Source organism: Tamandua tetradactyla, chromosome 9, assembly GCF_023851605.1.
Source record: "Tamandua tetradactyla isolate mTamTet1 chromosome 9, mTamTet1.pri, whole genome shotgun sequence".
Lineage (NCBI taxonomy): Eukaryota > Metazoa > Chordata > Mammalia > Pilosa > Myrmecophagidae > Tamandua > Tamandua tetradactyla.
The window spans coordinates 15,585,327-15,605,397 of NC_135335.1; the positions used below are offsets into that span (position 1 = coordinate 15,585,327).

A 20,071-nucleotide genomic window follows, 5' to 3' on the forward strand; every position below is an offset into this window, starting at 1 on the left:
ATTTTTTGGAAGAGTTTGAGCAGGTATTAGTTTTTCTTGGAAAGATTGTTAGAATTGACTTGTGAAGCCATCTGGTCCTGGATGTTTCTTAGTTGGGAGGTTTTTGATGACTGATTCAATCTCTTTACTTGTAATTTGCCTTTTGAAGTCTTCTGTTTGTTTTCAAGTCAATGTTGGTTGTTTGTGTGTTTCTAGGAATTTTTCCATTTCATTTAAGTTTTCTGATATGTTGATATAGTCATTCATAATGTCCTCTTATGATCCTTTTGATTTCTGCAAGGTCAGTAGTAATGTCTTCCCTTTCATTTCTAATTTTATTTGCATCCTCTCTTTTTTCCTTTCTTAGTCTAGCTAAGGGTTTGTGTATTTGATTAATCTTCTCAAAGAACCAACTTCTGGTTTTGTTAGTTCTCTTTATTGTTTGTTTTTTTAATTCTCAATTTCAATTTTTTCTGGTCTAATTTTTGTTATTTCTTTCCTTCTGCTAGCTTTTGAATTAGTTTACTGTTCTTTTCTAGATCCTACAGGTGTGCAGTTAGGTCTTTGATTTTAGCTCTTTCTTCTTTTTTAATGTAAGCATACGTTATACATTTTTTATCTGTTTGATAGCATTCTTCCTTTTTTGCTTTTACTTGTCAAAAAACCTAGCTATGTTTTTTATGTTTGCTCTGCAAGGGAAAATCTAGAACATTTTTTGTTAAGTTCCACATTCTCTTTTTACATTGTTGGCCATAATTCTTGTTCCTCATTTAAAAAAGAATTTAATCTCTAATCTCAGTGTGATTTTATCTTCTGAGTTAAACTCCAGGCTTCATTATTTCAGAGAATCATAGGATCTTAGTTGTCAGGAACCATAGGTGTCATCTGTTTAGTTCTACTTCCTTACCAGTGTGCTATTGTCAATTATATACTTGCTGTAGGTCATTAATGTATCTGCATAAAAGCAAATACAATTGCATACAATTTTCAGATGGTCTTTGCTAGCAATCCTCCCTCCCTTCTCCCCTGTATCTTCATAAAAATAGTATAATCTATTACTCCTAAAAGAAAGTTTGGGCTTTACCAGCCATGGCCAATAGAGGGCATAAAAGCACTTGTTAGAGTGACTGAAACCTAAGCCAATTGCAGCTTGGGCATTATGCATACACGTATAATCACCACTAGCCAGGTCCAGTACGTTTTTATTTCAGTTTTCTCTATTACAGCCAATACATCAATGTAAGTAGCTTAAGAAATTTTAGAGATAATTCTAGGCCAAACCGCCCATTTATAGCTGAGGAAACTGATCTTAGAGTTAGAGATTTGCCTAGGTTACTCAGCTTGTTTATTTGGAAATACGAAAATGATACTCAGAGCTTTTTGATTCTGAGTTCAGAATTCTTCTCACACTGAAACTGCCAACTAATTTTCCAACTAGAGCTTACCTAATCTGAAATTAGTTACTTCAACATATGTTTATGTGCCAGGCACTGAGCTACTTGGTGAGGATATGTTAGAAAGTGAAACATGGTCCCTGCTTATGGGACCATGAAAAAGTAATTCTAAGAAGCTCAGAAGTAATGGTGCATTTTTCCCTGATAGGTCCTTTCCATGTATGTGCAGCCAGTCTTGGCTTTTGTTTAGTGTTTTTAGTACTTGGTGTGATAATTTTTTTTGTTTTTTTTTGTAAAATCAGATATATTAATAAATCCCCTAATTGACAGTCTCTTCTTAGATAATGTATTCATGTAAAATGGCCAAGAGAGAAGAATCAGTGGCAAGAAAAACAGGAGGAGCAAAGCTTGGAAAATCCTTCAGCTGCACAACAGGAGTAGAAATCCTTTATGGGTGAGATAATGACAAATGGAAACCATACCAAAAATATACTTGGAAACATATAAAAAAATCAAAATAACTCTTTAGAAATTGTTGTGTATAATAAACAAATTTATATGGCATCCTGACTCAAGGTATTTCCAAGTCATTTTATTTTGTGATATTTTCTCACTCTATCACTATGATAGCCACATTTATTTTTATACTATATGCAAATATTTTATTACAGGCACTTACTCAAAGCAAAATTGCAACATGTCACAGCAAATCCAACATCAACTTCACACTACTTCCCTCCACCCACCCCAGTCAATACAGATGAACATGTATACACAGCTAATTAACAGGTAGGTACCTAGGACCTACCTGTTAATCTACTACTCCTAAAAGAAAGTTTGGGCTTTACCAGCCATGGCCAATAGGCCAATCTCCCTAACCTGTGTTCCTCCCTCTTAACTGTATCACCCCTTTTGTTCACCCAGCCTCCCATCATTAGAGCAAACATTGGGGGAGGGAGGATTCTTTCTCCTACACATACCCCTTCAGTTGCTCAAGTTATTGTTAAACAAGAAAAAGTCATCTTTGTTAGAAATATTTTTTTTTCCAAATTTCCAGTTGTTCAGTTATTATGTACTGTATGCAGAAAACTTAGAAGACAGAAAATAAAAGCAAAGATTCTACCAATAATTCTACCACCCAGAGAGAAATGCGCTAACTCTGTGGCATGGTTGATATTGTAACAGTACTGTGTAATCTGCTTCATTCACTTGGTCATACTCCATTGCTGTGGGTTAAATTGTGTCCTCCTAAGAGATGTTCAAGACCTAACTTCTAGAATCTGTGAATGTGACCTTATTTGGAAGTAGAGTCTCTGCAGAAGTAACCAGCTAAGATGAGGTTCTTATAGGGAGAGGGAAATTTCGACACCAACATGGACACCTCAGGAGATAGCCCATTTGAAGACAGATTGGAGTGATACATCTACAAGCCAAGGAACACTAAGGATTGCTGGCTGCCACAGGAAGCAAGATGAGAGGGACAGGTTCTTCCCCAGAGCCTTTGGAGGGGTTCTGACCTCTAGTCTCCAGAAACGTGAGGGAATAATTTTCTGTCGTTTAAAGCTACCCAGTTTGTGGTACTTTGTTATAGCAGCCCTAGGAAATGAATACAACCAAGGAACATCTTTTCATATCAGCAAGTATTTACCTTCAACATAAAGTTTAGTGATTTTTAGGCCTTTTGGTACAATTTTTTATATTCTGTTATAGAAAGTGAATTCCAGTATTAACTCCTTCCAGCAGAGCGCAGAATTAATATCTATCTTTGAAACTTAAATTTTTCTTCCAAAGATGTTAGTCCTATTCCCTGCATGTGTGAGTATGTATTTTTTTCTTTTAAACTTTATTTCACCCAGAACAAATATTGGAAATGGAAGGGTAGGGTTTTGACAGAACATCATTTACCTAACCTGAACCATCTAGGAGTTTCATGTGAAATATTTTGGTTATTTTATTTATGTATATAGACAGGATTGTATGTATGTTTACAGTGATTTGAAAAGGAGTACTTGGTGTAAGAAACCATAATAGGAGATTTTTAAGGTATCATTTCGGTTGAAGTAAAGGAAATGTGTTGGCTTATTCAATCAAAAAGATCAGATGATCTGCCCAAATATCCAAAAATATTGTCTCCCCCACTTTCCTCTCTCCTTAGATTTAAATGATGATTAGCAGTCATTACCTTGAAAGGATGGACATTTTTTTCCCCCCATGGATCACAGATGTTGAGACTCCAGGGAACTTTGCATCTTTTATTTATATAGTAGTTTCTGCCCTTTTACCAATAATATGGTAGTATTGTGGCTATCAACATTTTTTTTGCACAAATTTGAAATGAAGTGAGAAACATTCCACCTGTCCTCTGGGAAGGTTGGGTGGAGACTGCACTCATCTCCTCCTTAGCACTGTGTGAAGTTGGCTGTGATGTATTCGTGGTTGAAGTTTATGTAGTCAGCAACCTCTGAAAACAGAGAGTAGAATAAGGTGACTGTGGGGCATGTGACCACCCCTAACCCATTACATTTGTTAGAGTAAAACCATCCCAGAGTGAAAGGGGCAACTTGGCTAATATGGAAGAAACATGGAATTGAGATTTAGGGAGTCCTTGTTTCCAGTCTCTAGATCACCATTTTTTTGAGTGTATCACTGGGTCATCTACTAAGCTGTATGAACTTCTTTTCCTTCATTTATACAATTGTGTTATTGCTATTTATTCTGAAGAGTTAGTTTCAGGATTAGGAATAGCGACTGTTGGGTGCCTAATGCAGCACCTGGCACTTAATAAGTGTGCAATGAATGGTGGTTATTTTTAGGCCAAAATTAGAGTATTCAAAGGAGGAGCTTATGTTCATTTTTGAAGATTTTATAAGAAATAAGGGAGGACGGATTATGAATTTTTGTCTTTCAGAGCTGGAAGGGTAATGAAGAGCCTTTGAATGGCCAGGCGTCAGAAAGGATGACAATTCCAGGCCCAGATCTTTCTGGATCTCAGAGGCCTTCATTTATTTCTGGCCTTTTCCTTTATCATCCCTTCGGCCAAAGAAGAAAAGTAATTGGCAGACATGAGAATAAGACTGCTTTAAGTTTCTATGGCAATTTTTTAAATGCAGTGGTATGAAAGCGAATTATAATAATGATTACCATTTCTTAACATAGGTCATGCAAAAGGCATTGTACTTATTCATTTTTAACACATTATCTCTAATCCTCACAATAACCCCAAGAAACTATTATTGCTATTCCTATTTTATACGTTCAGAGATAGTTCATTACTTGCCTAATGCAGCTAGTAAATAAGGGGGTGGCTGCTTCTTTCCAAGGCCAGTGTGACTCCAAGATCTAAAGTCTTTATGAGATGCTTTGCTGCAAGTCTACAATTTCTGACCAGCCAGATTTTGATAAATACACAATAGACTCCCAGGAAAATACTTCTCCCTTTGTAATCCTTGGATAACGAAACATCTTTAGTAAGGCCACAGCTTTGGCTCAAATCTCTCAACATGGTGACAATTTGACACATCCGTTTTCCTAGATAACATCATCCTAAGATGAAGCCACACTCATGTGCTCTTTAAGTCAGAGGACATTTTTGTATTACTGCAAAAATTTTAAAGAACTGTTAAGCTTTCACTGAAGCCCGAGTTTTATTCTTCCCACTTTCTGTACACAGACATACACATGCAAACATTCCTGTCCTTAGAGATTTAATAAAAGAACACTACAGAAAAAACATGAAGAATTAATTTTGAGGCAAGCTAAGGTAGAAGAGACACCCGTTCTAGAATTTGGAAGTCTGGACTGGATTCCTGGCTTTATCAAATACTAGACATACCTTTTGTACAAGTCCCTTTACTATCTCTGAGACTTAGTTTCCTTCTCTGTACAAAGATGGTCCTTAGTATCTACGGAGTTGTAAGGATGAAAAACACATCATCACTACACCAATATCAGCTGTTACTTTTGTCCCTCATACTTGTTTCTCACTGGCTGTGAATTCACTGTGGTTTCATTTTACACAGACATGTTTGATTTCATAATTCAAAAGTGGCCACCTTTCTTGGAGCATTTACTACATTTTTCACCTCTCTCACATTTTCTTTTTAATGATTTAGCCTTTTTTTTCACATTCAATGAGAACTTTTCTTTTAATTATCCACAAAACAATATTACAATACTTTATAAGAATATTAAGTTTTAGGCCTTCATCATTCATTAAGAAAAATGTATGTGCTAGAAAGTTGTTTTTGCCAACACAAATACAGGACTTTTATTTATTAGACTCAGTTTTTCTTTTGCTAGACACTTAAACCAGTAATGCTGCTAATTCATATTCATATTTTTGAATTTCTTTTTGACTTAATCATGCAAATCACTTTTGGTTTCACTAATGCATTTTAAATGGGCAAAAACTGTCCCCTTTTTTGCTGTTATTATTATTCTGCATCAGTTTTCCTCCTCAAATCAATTACATTCTCAAAGAGAGAAAATAGTCACCATTGAGTATATTTAAAAAGTGAATGTCAGATAAGAAAAATTAAAAAACAGAAGTTTAATAATGTTTTGAATAAAAGCTCTATCATTGGAATAAGTGTAAAGCCTTAACTTCGCTATTTTGAGGAAGTTAACACTCATGTAGTGTGCATACTAAGAAAAATTATAGTCATACCTTATAATTCTTAAAAAGACTCAGAAAATAGATAAGTGAGGAGCTTTGAGTGCCAGCAAAGCTATTTTGTCACCCCATGACATTGCCATTAAACATTATATTCCATCCCCCACCTGTAAAGATTTCACATTTTCTTTTCTCATATTTTTTAAAACACATTTTTCTCTCTTAGTCTGAATTCATTAACAGCAAAAGTGGATTCAAGTCCCTGATCTAGCCATATTTTATATTTGTGCCACCCTTCACCATAAGTATATATTAGCAACATCTACAATATCATGTCTGTTTTTTAAAAAGGCATTGTTTAAATTCCGGGTCTTATTTTTCATGGTATCTAAAGATTAAAAGATTTCTCCTTGGATTGGACAGTACAGTTTTCATCATATATTACCTTATTTTAAATCAATGCAACTTTAGAAAAGACTAACTCACTTTCTAATCATCTTCATTATTCTAAATTAAACTATTCAGAAAATTATTAAAGTGAAAAATTTCTTATTCTACCTTCCCAGGTCTGTGAATGAGTATTAATATAGTACATTATAATTTTAAATTCTACTGCTGAGGACCAGCATTTAATCAGGTTTTAGATCCTGCTTGTATTACTTTTTGCTTCCCAGAAACCTAGCCCCTTTCCATTCAAAAGGAGACAGATTAGCTGTTTGACTTAATGAATATAATAAATTTAAAAAACTGGAATGGAATTGTTTGGCCCCATGAAGTTCCTTGATTTTAGATTTTATTATGCCATAACTTTTTTATGTCCCAAATTTTGCCTATAAAGACAAATAATTTCCCCTTAATTCTGAGTTTAGGAGAAAAAATGAAAGGACAGTATTTATAAACAGTAGCCTGTTGCTCTTCATTGTCATGCTATCACTTATACTTTCATCAACATCTTGGCTATACTTTCTTTGGACCCTGAAGTAAGTTGGAAAATTCATCATCGGTACTTTAGAGTTTAACACTTGGGGGAAAAAGTGGTTTTGTGCAACTGTGCTGGTTTGAAAGGAAGTATGCCTCCTAAGAAAAGCCATGTTTTAATATAAATCCCATTTCTTAAAGGTAGAATACTCCCTATTCAATACTGTATATTTGAAACTGTAATGAGATCATCTCCCTAGGTGATGTGATTTAGTCAAGAATGGTTGTTTAACTGGATTAGGGGATGACATGTCTCCACCCATTTGAGTGGGTCTTGATTGGTTTATTGGAGTCCTATAAAAGAGGAAACATTTTGGAGATTCAGAGAGATTTCAGAGAGAGCAGAGAATGCTGCAGCACCACGAAGTGGAGAGTCCATTGGAGATGAAGAAGGAAAACGCCTCCCGGGGAGCTTCATGAAACCAGAAGCCAGGAGAGTAAGCTAGCAGATGATGCCATATATTCGCCATGTGCCCTTCCAGCTGAGAGAGAAGCCCTGACTGTGTTCGCCATGTGCCTTTCCAGATGAGAGAGAAACCCTGAACTTCATCGGCCTTCTTGAACCAAGGTATCTTTCCCTGGATGCCTTTGATTGGACTTTTCTATAGACTTGTTTTAATTCTCGGCTTTAGAACTGTAAACTAGCAACTCATTAAATTCTCCCTTTTAAAAGCCATTCCGTTTCTGGTATATTGCATTCCAGCAGCTAGCAAACTAGAACAGCAACTATGTCTGGAATTCCAGTTTACCGTTAAAAAGCAAGCAGAGTGAAGATTTTCTTCTTTTGATTCCTGTACTTAGGAATTCTACACAAGTTCTTTATATTTTGGCAGATTTGTGTGCATAGAAATTAGGCTAACTACTTACACATTTTCTCCGGGCTGGTACTGTGGCTTTGTAGCAGTGAACTAGTCTTTCAAGAAGGACCGAATATATTCAAATGTTGGTTGTTCATCACAATCTTTCTTCCAGCAAAGGTTCATCAATTCATGTAGGGATTCTGGACAGCTCTGAGGGCAAGCCATCCTGTATATCCTTATTCCACCTGTCCAGCACTTAGGATTTACCATTCCTGGGTATGGTACTCTGCTCTTTATTACAAGTTCTGTCTGTAGAATTCCAAATGACCATATGTCAGACTTTATTATACATCCACTGTACAGTGCAGCCTCAGGAGCTGTCCATCTGATTGAAAATTTTGCACCTTGTCTTGCAGTAAATTCATTGTCTTCTATTAACCTTGCTAAACCAAAATCTGCTATTTTGCACATAAGGTTTCCTCCTACAAGAATAGTAGCAGCCCAAAGGTCACAGTAAATATAATTCATTCTTTCAGTATATGCCACGCCATCAGCAATCTGAGCTGCCATATCAACCAGTTGTGGGAACTTCAAAACTTTCCATTTCCATCCTTAAGGAAATCTAATTAACTCCCTTTTGACATAAATTCAGTGACAATGTAAATTGGCTCTTCAGAAACAACAGCATATAGTGGAACAAATTTATCCTGTCTTAATTTCTTCATGATCTGAGCCTCTTGAAGAAAAGCTCCTTGTCCTCGTTTAAACCTCTAGTTGCAAAGATTCTCAAGTGATTTCCCAAGCATCTTTTGCTAGACCTTGAGTCTAGGATTTCACAGTTGGACACACAATTGTCAACTTACGGCATAAACCATCAGCACGCTCTGTGTAGCGTTTCACCAGTTTCTGCAGAGTATCAGATTGTGCTCTGGCTGTGATGGAGTATCCACCATTGTCAAGTTTTCTAATTCTGTAGTGTTTCACATTGTCACCTCTTACCTCATCCCAATCACAAATAGAGAGGGAATAAGCACCTACTTTAGTAGTTTCACTCTGTTCTTACCAAGAAAATACCTCATTGATTCCCAGGATTCAGAAGTAATCTTTCATCATCTTTTCTCCCCATTTTGCCAAAATACCATACTTCTGCCTGGATGGAATCTGTCGGTGCTACATAATTGCTAGGGACATAACCATTCTTTCCTGTAGCAGTTGATTTTGCTCCCTACCATTCTCCTTCACCCTTCTTAAATGAAAGGTCTTCTGTAGCTCGAGCTTCAGAATCATATAAAGCCACTAATATAGTAACAACACCTGTTAAACCAGTAGGGTATGAAGTTGGCACCACCAAGAATGAGGAAGATGCACCTCCAAAAGGTGTCACCCCTGAGGACCCTCCAAATGATGCTATGGAAAGATTGCTAAAACCAACAGATGGTCGCTCTGCTGATGGTGACGGTGACACTGCAGTGTGTTCTGCTCCAGAGTGGCTGACATTTCTGCTGACAGGCTCTGGAGTATTTTCAGTTCTATGTTTAATGGCTGGACTTTGTTCTCTTTATTTCAGTGCAGCCCACCATCAAATGTGTTCCCTGGCTGCTGCAGCTCCGGTAGAGGAGGGGGTTGTGTGGTGGCCCATGGGGCCCTCAGCCTTCTCCTCCACTGCTTCCTCTCCACCCTGGTGTCCCTGGGCCCCCCACGGTGGCCTCCTTCTTTAGGCTTTTATTGCTTTAAGTAGATCAAGCCATTTCATTTGTTCAGTATTTCCCCACTGCCTCAGGTGGAGAAAGCAATTTTGATTTTTTTAAGATACTGTTTATCTATATCTCATCTATCTATATCTAATCACTGTATATACATATCTAATCACTGAATATGCAGTCACTATATGTATATAAACAACCTTGCAGTTATTCATTGATTAAATGAGTGAATTAATTTAATTAAGCAATGAAAAAATTAGCCTTCAAGGTTTGGCAGAAATGCCCAGATTTATTCTCTTACCTTCATTCAAAGGTGTTTTACCACTAAGGAACTACTAGTCTGTCTTGTGATTAACATTTTCAGCATTATTGTTGATAAGAGAGACAAGATGTTCCCAGGATGTCATTGTGGTTTCAAATCTGTAAGAGCAAGACGGTACATGAGGAATGTATTATGTGCTGTCAGGCAATAATGGGTTAATGATGAAGAGACAGAGCCATTCTAAATACTTTTCTAAGTACTTTATGATTTTTTTTTTTTTGGCATGGGCAGCCTCCAGAAATCTAACCCGGGTCTCTGGCATGGCAGGTGAGAATTCTACAACTGAACCACTGTTGTACCGCCCTCTAAGTACTTTAGAGATCAGGTAAAATCAAGCCGAAAAGCAGAAATGAAAATAACTAATGATTATGCAATTACTTCACTTGGAGTTAAATGCAATTAAAATGAATAGTTTTTTTTTTTAAAAACCGTCAATAATTGTTTTTTAAATGATGTAAATGTCCAACAATGGGCAAGTGTTTAGGGGAATGATAGGATGGATAGCCGAGATTGACTATTTTGCAGTAATGAAAATTATTTTTCCAAATAATTTCTTGTGACATGGGAAAATGCCTATGGAATGAATGTGGGGTGAAGCTTTTTTATGAAATGTTAATGGTGGTTGGATTGGTGAATGTGCGTTTTCTTTTCTATACTTTTTCTCCTCCAAATTTCTTTTACGTAGATTTGTTTCATTTAGAATTAGAAAAAGAGCATTCAGGTAAAATTAAAGACACGTTTCAAGAAGAAGTAAAGTATATTCAAAAGGTTGCTTTGAAAATTAAATATTCCTGAAATGAGAGTTGTATCCTGATCTGTCTGTAGAAGTTATAGAAGTTACAAAGCTTGGCAGTGGGCAGAAGGCACAATGTATTCAGCACAACTCTATGCAATAGATCAGGTCTCACCCATTTGCCAATTTCTTAACTTCTGTCAGTCTTTATCAAACTCGATTCTCTCTGCAGAATTTGATTCTGTGGACCATATCATCTTTCCTTTGAAATTCTCTCCTTTTTCCCCTTTCATGACCTGACATTGTCCCTTTACTTCTTCATAGCTTGGACCACCCTATGTTTCTCTCCTGATTCTCTTTTTGCAAACTACAGACATTCCCCAAGTTTAATTTTCTCATCTGTGATTTATTTCTGTATTATGCTCTTTCCAAATAGGTCAGTGGAAAGAACATGAACTTGAGTCAGTCAAATCTGGGTTCTGATCTCAATTCTATTAGTTTCGTGTTATGTGACCTTAGAGCTGTTATTTAACCTCCTTGGGTGTTGCTGATGCTCTCTGTAAAATAGAAATAACTAGACCCATCTCATGGTTTTGGTGAGTGCGTGGTGTTTCCAGCTGACTGCAGTCCCATAACTTCAATCATCACCCCTATCAGATGACTACCGAAGTTCCCTGACCTGCCCCGACCTCTTTCTCTACATATATTTCCAAACGTCTCTTAATTTTTTTATTTCCATAACCCATGAGTAAACATATCTAAAAAGAATTAAGCCTCTGTGAAACACATTCTTTCTTCCTGATGCTCATATCGGTAGTTTTGGAGCTCCTTTCTCTTGGCCCCCATATCCATTCACTCGCCGCGTCCTTGGAGTCCTCCATGGTATGAGCCCATTTATCATAGATGAGGTCCTCAGCACCTCACAGCTTCGTAATTTTAGACATGCCCCAGCTTTTAGCCTCATCTCCCATTCTCATAACTTAATGAACATTTCAGAACATGGCTTTCATGCTGTCTTTTTCTTACTCAAAAACTTGCAATTCTTCCCTACAATAAGAAGCCCAAACTCCTATGCCTGGTATCAAAGGCTTTTCACCATAGCAACCAAGCTACCCTTCCAGGCACCACTCAATTCAGTTGTGTATTCTCTCCTGCAGTCAAGCTGGTTTACTCACTCACCTCCACATTCTTTGCTCATTCCTAACCCAAATGCTTTGTTTTAGCCATTTCCTTTTCCTAGAACCCCCCTTACCCATAAATTCCTAAATGGTACTTATTCTTTGAATGCAGTCTGTAATCACAGAGGCTCCCTTAATTATTTTAATCTGCAATGAACTATCCCTCCTCTAAATTCCTATTTTAAAACTCCATCGTATGCTCCTTTTATCCAGGGTATGGACAGATGAGTGAAAAAAAAAGATAATAAATAAGAGGGGGGACAAAGGGTAAAGTAAATAGGGCAGATGGATATACTAGTGGTCAATGAGAGGGAAGGTTAAGGGGTATGGTATGTATGAGTTTTTTCTTTTTTCTTTTATTACTTTTTCTGGAGTGATGCAAATGTTCTGAAAAAATGATGATGGTGATGAATACACAACTATGTGATGATATTGTGAGCCACTGATTGTACACCATGTGTATGTATGTGTGTGAAGATTTGTCAATAAAAATTAAAAAAAACTCCATCATATATTGGCTTATGTGATTTAACTTTTCTTAGAGTCTTGCCTCTTTGATAGATTGTGGATCTTCAAGGGGCTATTAAATAAAAGTCTGTTAAATTATCAGAAGGAAGGAAAATAAGAAAATGAAGGCAGAAGAGAGAAAATGGGTTTTGGGTTTTTAATTAGGCCTGGGGAGAATGGTGAATGCCATTTGTGCTCACTTGAACGTGGAACTTTTGCATTGTGCTTCTTCTAGAACAACAAGTAGCACTGATCCCCTTTTTTACACTAACATTGATGGCCACATTGAAGAGCAGATCCACCCCTCTCAGCTGGTTATTAATTGTGTAGATGTCAGTGATGTTGGATGCTGGGGTGGATGCAGGGCCAGGAGGGGTGGGGAGAGTTGGTTGTACTTCATGATCTGTGAAGAGTAAAGAGGACAAATTCAAGAATTATTGGGCCTGGATTATAGGTGCAAAATCTCTGCTATTGGCAATTCATTCCAGAAAATGTTTCAAGAAATTGCAATGACTTTGTGGCTTTTGTGGATGGTTCTGAGGAATTGCTGTGCTCTATAAAGCTATTTCCAGCCAGGGGGCACTGAAGAACTGACACCCAGTTTTACAATGGACATTTATTTTGTTAAAAGAATTTGTAACCTGAAGGGAAGCTTGAGAGCCTCAAGTAGTGTTTTTGACATGGTACTTGCTCATCAGTTCTTTTGTCACCCTTACTGAATTTGGCAGCTAAGGTAGTAGGTTTTAGGCCACATACCGACATACTTGGACAACTAGTGTAAAATCTTAGGAAGGACTCTGTGGCCCCTTTGTTAAAGTTGGGAAATCATTGGTAAGCCACTTAAGAAGCTATGTGAATGTAGTAGTGTTTGGTATGATTGGGACTGGGTTGCTTGGCTTTGGTATGTAGAGTCTTACACTGAGATAAATAAGGAGGTATTTGTCTTAGGAAACACTTACAACATAAAATGAATAACATGTCCTATTGGCATTTGATTAGAAAGAAGAGTTGGAGCAATCCATACTGAATACTAGTGATCTCTGGGGTGGTAAAGTTTTTAAGCAGGACTCCCACTTTCTAAGTGCATATTTCTGCAGTGTTTGCATTTTATGCATCTATGTATTGTATTTGCAATAGAAGGAAATAAAGGTATTTCAAATAAAAAAGCAACATTCCAAATTCAACCCTATCCCTTTTGTGTACTATGAGTACAAAAGCTTGATGTTTAGATCTTTATGGCTTGGCTGAACTATCAACTTTGCTCTTTATCTCAGGGTCGATGAGGTTTTTCAGCTGGACTCCCAATTCTAAGTGCATATTCTACAATGTTTGAATTTTATGCATCTGTGTATTATATTTGCAGTTGAATGAAATAAAGATATTTCAAATAAAGAAGCTGCATTTTAGTTTCCACCTTATCCCTTTGGTGTACTATGAGCACCAAGGCTTGATCTTTAGATCTTAATGGATTGGCTGAAATATCAACTCTGCTTTTCTCTTAAGCCTCTCAGACAAAATAAATTATCAGCCACTACTTCCTTTATCTTTGTACTTACGTGATGTACATAGACATCAATTCTATGTCACACTTAATTCATTTTTCCAAATACTATAGTTTTTGTCCATATATCTATCTCCTGATTTTGTATACAGCAGATATGATAAGATAATGCATAATATTTGGTATAATTGGCAAATGAATGAATGAAGTTATATTTTATTTGGTCGCCAGGATCATGCCTCCCAAACTCTTGCTTCCAGAATTTCATAAAATGCTTTGCCTATTGAGGAACTCAAATATGTGCTGAATGAAGTAGACATGGAGGAATGCTGGGGCCAAGATAGTATGGCTGTATGCTAGCATACCACTTTAGGGAATTGGAAGTCTGATGTACTTCCAGTCTTATGGATATAATGGACCAAACAGCCCTATATGTCACTTAAAACCGATCCACACAGCATTCCTTGCATACATTGCCACTTTATGACATAAGGAATGGCAAATATTAAGAGTTTTTACCAGGGATACAAGTCATGTGGGCCACATCTGGGTATGTTTTGCCTTTCAGTGAAGGGACGATTTGGGCAATAGATATGGGGTTGTGGAACTTTCCCTGCTCTGTCTCATTAAGTATTGTATTCATGGTTTTCTTGCAGTCCCACTCCTTGTTAGGTTGCTTAGGTGCCACAGAGAGAGCCTGATATAAGAAGAAAGAGAAAGGAAGATTAGCCATAGTGAGAGTTAGCCCTTAAAACTTTATAAAGGACAGACATTTTCACTAATCATTGTCATAACCTGGAGTTATCTTGAAGCTTCACGAGATTTGGAAATACGTCTGTCTTGTGTATTGCTATGTACACAGCATGTGGCACAGTGTTTGCCACATAGTAGACACACAACAGATATCTGTGGGATGATCAGATTCAGGAGAGAACATTCTTAGGGCTGCTCTATCTATTTGCAATTCTTGGATTTAGAATGAGAGTGAGAGCTGGGCAAAGCAAGCTGTAGAGAGAGCTTTAGCCTTTTAGTCTAGGAGGACCTGGTCATATGAATGTGGAAGACCTCTCTTTTGCATTGTCGTGGAAGCCCTTTAGTGAACTTATCTCACACTTTAAAAATGTGACAGGACTGTCAGAACCTCTACAACCCTGGCCACAGGGATGGACCCAGTGCTAAGGCTGGGTTGATCAAAGTACACCATCCCCTTGGCAACAGTGATTGATGGTTACATGCACTGATCAGAGTCCTTCCCGGATAAACAGACATTTAGAGAGAGAAGCATGTTTTGATTTTTTTTTTTCGCTGTGGTTATTCACAGCTAGAAAAATGGGGATCCTGTAGGTGAGCATTGAGCTGTGAGTCACCTTCATCCTTAGCTACTCTGGAGAAACTATGAGGTAACAGAGAATGAGGGAAATAGGACTTAAACAGGAAGAAAGCATGAATTGAATCCTTTATTATAGTTTTTTTCTGAAATAAAGGCCTGTACGTCCTAGTTTAATTTTATAAGTACATCCCCATTTTTGCTTAAGCAAAAATGACTTTGAGTTTCCATTACTTGCAAAACAAGGAGTCTTGATTAACACACCAAACAAGTCACTTTAACCTTGCTGGATTTTATATCCCATGGGTAAAACAGAAATCATAATCACTACCCACTTTGGGAGAAGTTATTCAAAGTACAAATGAGATAATGTATAAAACATTTTCTAATTTTTAGTGGGTAAGCTATAGTTACCACCTCTCTCTCTAAAGGGTTGTGCTGACTCTGGCCACCAGAGCATGTTAGTGGGCTGGGATTGTTGGTGACTGACATACCTGTAGCTTGTGATGGGAAATAGGAAAAGAGGAGGGGAGTCAGAAATGCTTTCTCAGCTAGAGTCAAGTCTGAACCACCTGACTGTGTGGCAGAAATGCCATCATTAACCTTGCCAACTGTGACAAAGGCCATTTTCAAGGAAGGTTGGTTTAGGGGTATCTGGTTGCTTCTCAGCAATAATATCTTGTCTATTTGCATGTCACCTCCCACATTTTACCTTAAGCGTTGTATCCCCTTGGGATAAAGCATTAGCATAACCAACACTCTACAGAGGGTAATACATTAAGCTGTTTGAAGTTACTAATAACTTTGCATGAAGACATTTATCAGATCCCTTCTTCCTATTAAGTTCCTATCAGAGGAACCTGTAAAGCTTTGGAATGTTGATGAAAGCATGAGGATAAGGTATGGAATAGAGGAAAAGCCACATGAGTGCTTTGGAGAAGGGGGTGGGTGGCCAGGCTACTTAAAGGGCGTTGGTCTCCTGGAAGGGAGTGAGCAAAGGCTGGAAAGGGTACATATCGATACCAGTGCTCAGCTGGGAGAGACCATGGAGAATTACTTAGCACCATGTTGTATCTGTGATTTTTTTAAATATTGCATTTCATTTAACCTAATTGCAACCTTGTTATTGTGGGGAAAATCAAATTCAGGGAAATTCACTATTTTTCCAAGGTGGTGGCAGATTTGGGATTCAAACTCAGGTAGTTGCCATTCCAGAGCCCTCTGCTTTTCTCAAATACCAAGTTTTGGATTCCAGGATTAGACGCCTGGCTATTTCAGACTTCAGGTTGCCTGGATAAACTCCAGGTAAGGACAGTGAGGGGTCTAGGGAGAAATTATGTATCCTAAATGGACCAGAAATCCAAATGGCGAGTGGTATCTGGGTGTGGATCAGATCCTGCCTTTTCATAAAATCTCAAACAGCATTCACTAACCAAATTAGCCAAAGTAGAAACTTCTCTGTCTGGCACTAAATTGAAGCAAGGTTATTTGAACTGAGTCATGAGCAAAACCCATCTTATATCCCTCCCAGATTGCCTCTGATCCTCAGCAAAGCTTTCTAAACCTGAGCCGTGGGAATGCTCTGTATATGATTCAGCAATGGAAATAAACAGGGCTTTGTTCAATGGCAAAATCTCGTTGACCGTGACATAGAAGCTGACTGACTTTGTTCTCATTAATCTCACCTATACAAGGACACATTGGTGTAGGGGTTTTGTATTTAATATTATGTTTAATGTGAACTAAGTTCTGGGCTGTTTATGTCTTTTCCTCTTTTTTTGTTTTTTTTGTATGCTGTATGTTGGGGAGGTCACATTTCATTCTTTTTTCCATGTGACTATCCTATTGTGGCATCATTTGTTGATTTTTTTTTTCTTTTTTGTAGGGAAGTGCACAGGCTGGGAATTGAACCTGTGTCTCCTGCATGACAGGCGAGAATTCTGCCACTGACCTACCCTTGCACCCCTTCCTTTCCTCATTTTTTTTTTTTTCATGTGGGCAGGCACGGGGTATCGAACCCAGGTCTCTGGCATGGCAGGCAAGAACTCTGCCTGCTGAGCCACCATGGCCTGCCTCCTTTCTTCATTTTTAATATGTGGAACACCAGTTTTTGTTTTCTCTTTAGGAATTTATTTCTTTCTAATACTAGTCCAGACACATACAAGGTTTAGGGCTGGCACCGTATCTCCATTATTCTCCCTTTCCTGGGCTTTCTGAGTTGGGGAAGTCATGGTGCAGTTTCTCTATGAATCATATAGAGTATTTTGAGCCTTTGGAGCATAGACTTCTTAGTTTGGATTGAGGATTTGGTCACAGATGGCTCTTTAATTTTTTTTTTTTTTTTTTTTTTTTGCATGGGCAGGCTCCAGGAATGGAACCCAGATCTCCGGCATGGCAGGCAAGAATTCTGCCATTGAGCCACCATTGCCTGCCCTTTAATTTTTGATTCAGTTTGTTATCTCTCCCTGCTACCACTGGCATATCTGCCTTCCATGGTACGATTAAGTCTTAATCAATGGGGGTTTGTATTTTGGAGCTATATTGAGTATCTTAGAGAATCCAGGCCTAGGAATCTGTATTGGCGAAGCATAGGATGGAGTGTGGATGTGGCTATCAGACAGACCTGGCTTTGTCATTTACTAGAGTTGTCTGTGAGGTTGACGTGACATTGAGATTGTGAAAGAGCCAGGCAAATACTGGATATCCACCCAACTTTAGATTATTTTATTTAATTATTATGACTACAACTCTGCCTTTTGTGGAAGAAGATAAAGGGCTGAAGAAAAATACTTGGTTGGCATAATTGAATCAGAAAATTCAATATTTGTTTGAGGACTCACTTTAATGTCCTTATTATATTAATATCCTTATTACATTATATATTATATTTAACATCTTTATATTTAAGCTTATATTCAAGCTTTTAATATTCTATAGTTCTTATTATTACCAAGCTGATCATTATTAATAATGAACCATTACATTTATTGGATTTATTTGTTTCTTTTTTTCCCCAAGGAATGGAAATAAGGTCCCATGGATTTGTTTTCACATTTCACCTATGAGGTAAGGAGGAATGAACCCTTATCTGCATTTACCAGTAAGGAAATTGAGGCACAAGCACTACAAGGGCCTCAAATCACACTGGCTGGTCTTTCCAAGAGATATTGGCAGAAGTGTTGTCCTGTGACCCAGGCTCATTGTCATGGACCCAATGAAGGACATCAAAGATTGTTTATCTGCATGGTGAGGCCAATACCACCAACGATGCTGTTGTCTTTGATTCTCATGCTGATATTCTCCACAATACACTTTACTACCTGACCAAAGGGGTTCTGAAACCTTCCTCTGAACCTACAGGAATCTAACTGTACATACAGGCCAACGAGGTCACCATTGCTTCTGTGTCTGTGGATCACAGGGGGTATAAGACAACAACCACCACAACCATCACCACCATAATATGAGCAGATAATGCTAATTATGGACTTATTGTGTTCCAGGTGAATGATCTCACTTAGTCCTTAGGACACCCTGTGCAACAGGACCTATAATGATCTCCTTTTACAAGATGAGGAAACTGAGGGTCAGAGAGGTTAGTTAAGTAATTGTCGAAGGTCACTGAAGTAAGAAGTAGCAGCATCAGGATTCGAACCCAGATCTGTATAACTCTACGACTCCTGCTTTTAATTAATGTAGACTGGAAGTCATATTCAATCCCGTTTTTCTTGCATCCGTTTGTTAGGGATTGAATCATGTCACCCGAAACTGGCATGTTCATGTCCAAACCCTTGTTCCTATGGGTGTGAACCCACTTGTGAATAGGACCTTTCAAAATGTTATTAGTTAAGGTGCACAAAAACTGAATGAGGGAGGGCCTTAACCTAATAAGGCTGAAGTCTTTATAAGCAAAGGAAATTTGACATAGAAAGAGAAACCATAGGGAGCAGTCAGAAGCTAGAAGTCAAAAGAACCCAGGAGAGAAAGGAGAAGACACTACCACGTGCATTGTCCTGTGCATTATCCTGTGATGAGAATACCAAAGAACCCTGAACTTTGCTGGCCAGCCAGAAGATACCTACTCCATGAGAAAGCAAGCCTGCTAATCTCTGAAACTGTGAGCCGTTAAATTCCTGTTGTTAAACCAATCCATTTTATGGCACTTATTTCGGCAGCTAGGAAACTAAAACACCAAAGTTTGTTTTTCAAATGCCACCAGTTCTCAAAAGCTCTGCCATCACCAGCTCTCAGGGACACCTTCTCTGGTCATCCCAGAATAACAAGTGTGGTCTTACATTTTTGCACCTTCAACATTTGTTGTTTGTATCTGTTTCACATTCTTAGTACTCTCTGTAGTGTTTTGCTCTTGTCATATCCTGTGAGCTCCTGGATGGCAGGAACTTTATATCCCACATAGCATTCAGCACAGGGCTTTTCTCCTTGTTTGTGTATAATAAACATGTATGAACTGTATGAGCAAGCTCTGGCATGATAATACCAGAAGAAATGAAAGACTTGGTAGATGGTCTCTGTTTTTTTTTCATAGATCCTGTGATAGTTAGATTCAGTTGTCGACTTGGCCAGGTGAAGGCACCTAGTTCTGTTGCTGTGGACATGAGCCAATGGTACGTGAACCTCATCTGTTGCTAATTTACATCTGCAGTCGGCTAGGAGGCGTGCCTGCTGCAATGAATGACGTTTGACTTAATTGGCTGGTAATTAAATGAGAGAGCACAACGTAGCACAGCCTAAGCAGCTCGGCATTCCTCATCTCAGCACTTGCAGCTCAGCCCAGGCCTTTGGAGATGCAGATAGAAGTTACCCCGGGGAAAGTTGTTGGAACCCAGAGGTCTGGAGAGAAGGCCATCAGAGACCATCCTGTGCCTTCCCACGTGAGAAAGAACCTCAATGGAAAGTTAGCTGCCTTTCCTCTGAAGAACTAACAAAATAAATCCCCTTTTATTAAAAGCCAATCTGTTTCTGGTATGTTGCATTCTGGCAGCTAGCAAACTAGAATACCCTCTTTGCCTCAATTCA

The 20,071-nt window shown here is 38.1% G+C and overlaps 1 long non-coding RNA gene and 1 pseudogene across 2 annotated transcripts in view; one reads left to right on the top strand and one right to left on the bottom strand.

Moving 5' to 3' along the window:
• Positions 1 to 20,062, top strand: part of LOC143646783 (uncharacterized) — a 34,063-nt gene extending 14,001 nt beyond the window's left edge. The window contains exons 2-4 of one of the 2 annotated variants that reach the window (XR_013157609.1): positions 1,704 to 1,827; positions 18,053 to 18,100; positions 19,581 to 20,062. This is a non-coding gene — a long non-coding RNA (uncharacterized LOC143646783). The remainder of the gene's footprint in view (positions 1 to 1,703; positions 1,828 to 18,052; positions 18,101 to 19,580) is intronic. The other variant, XR_013157610.1, reaches the window with a different exon arrangement.
• On the bottom strand, positions 7,827 to 17,265 carry LOC143646310 (tyrosine-protein kinase Yes-like; annotated as a pseudogene).
• Positions 20,063 to 20,071: the final 9 nt, after the last annotated feature.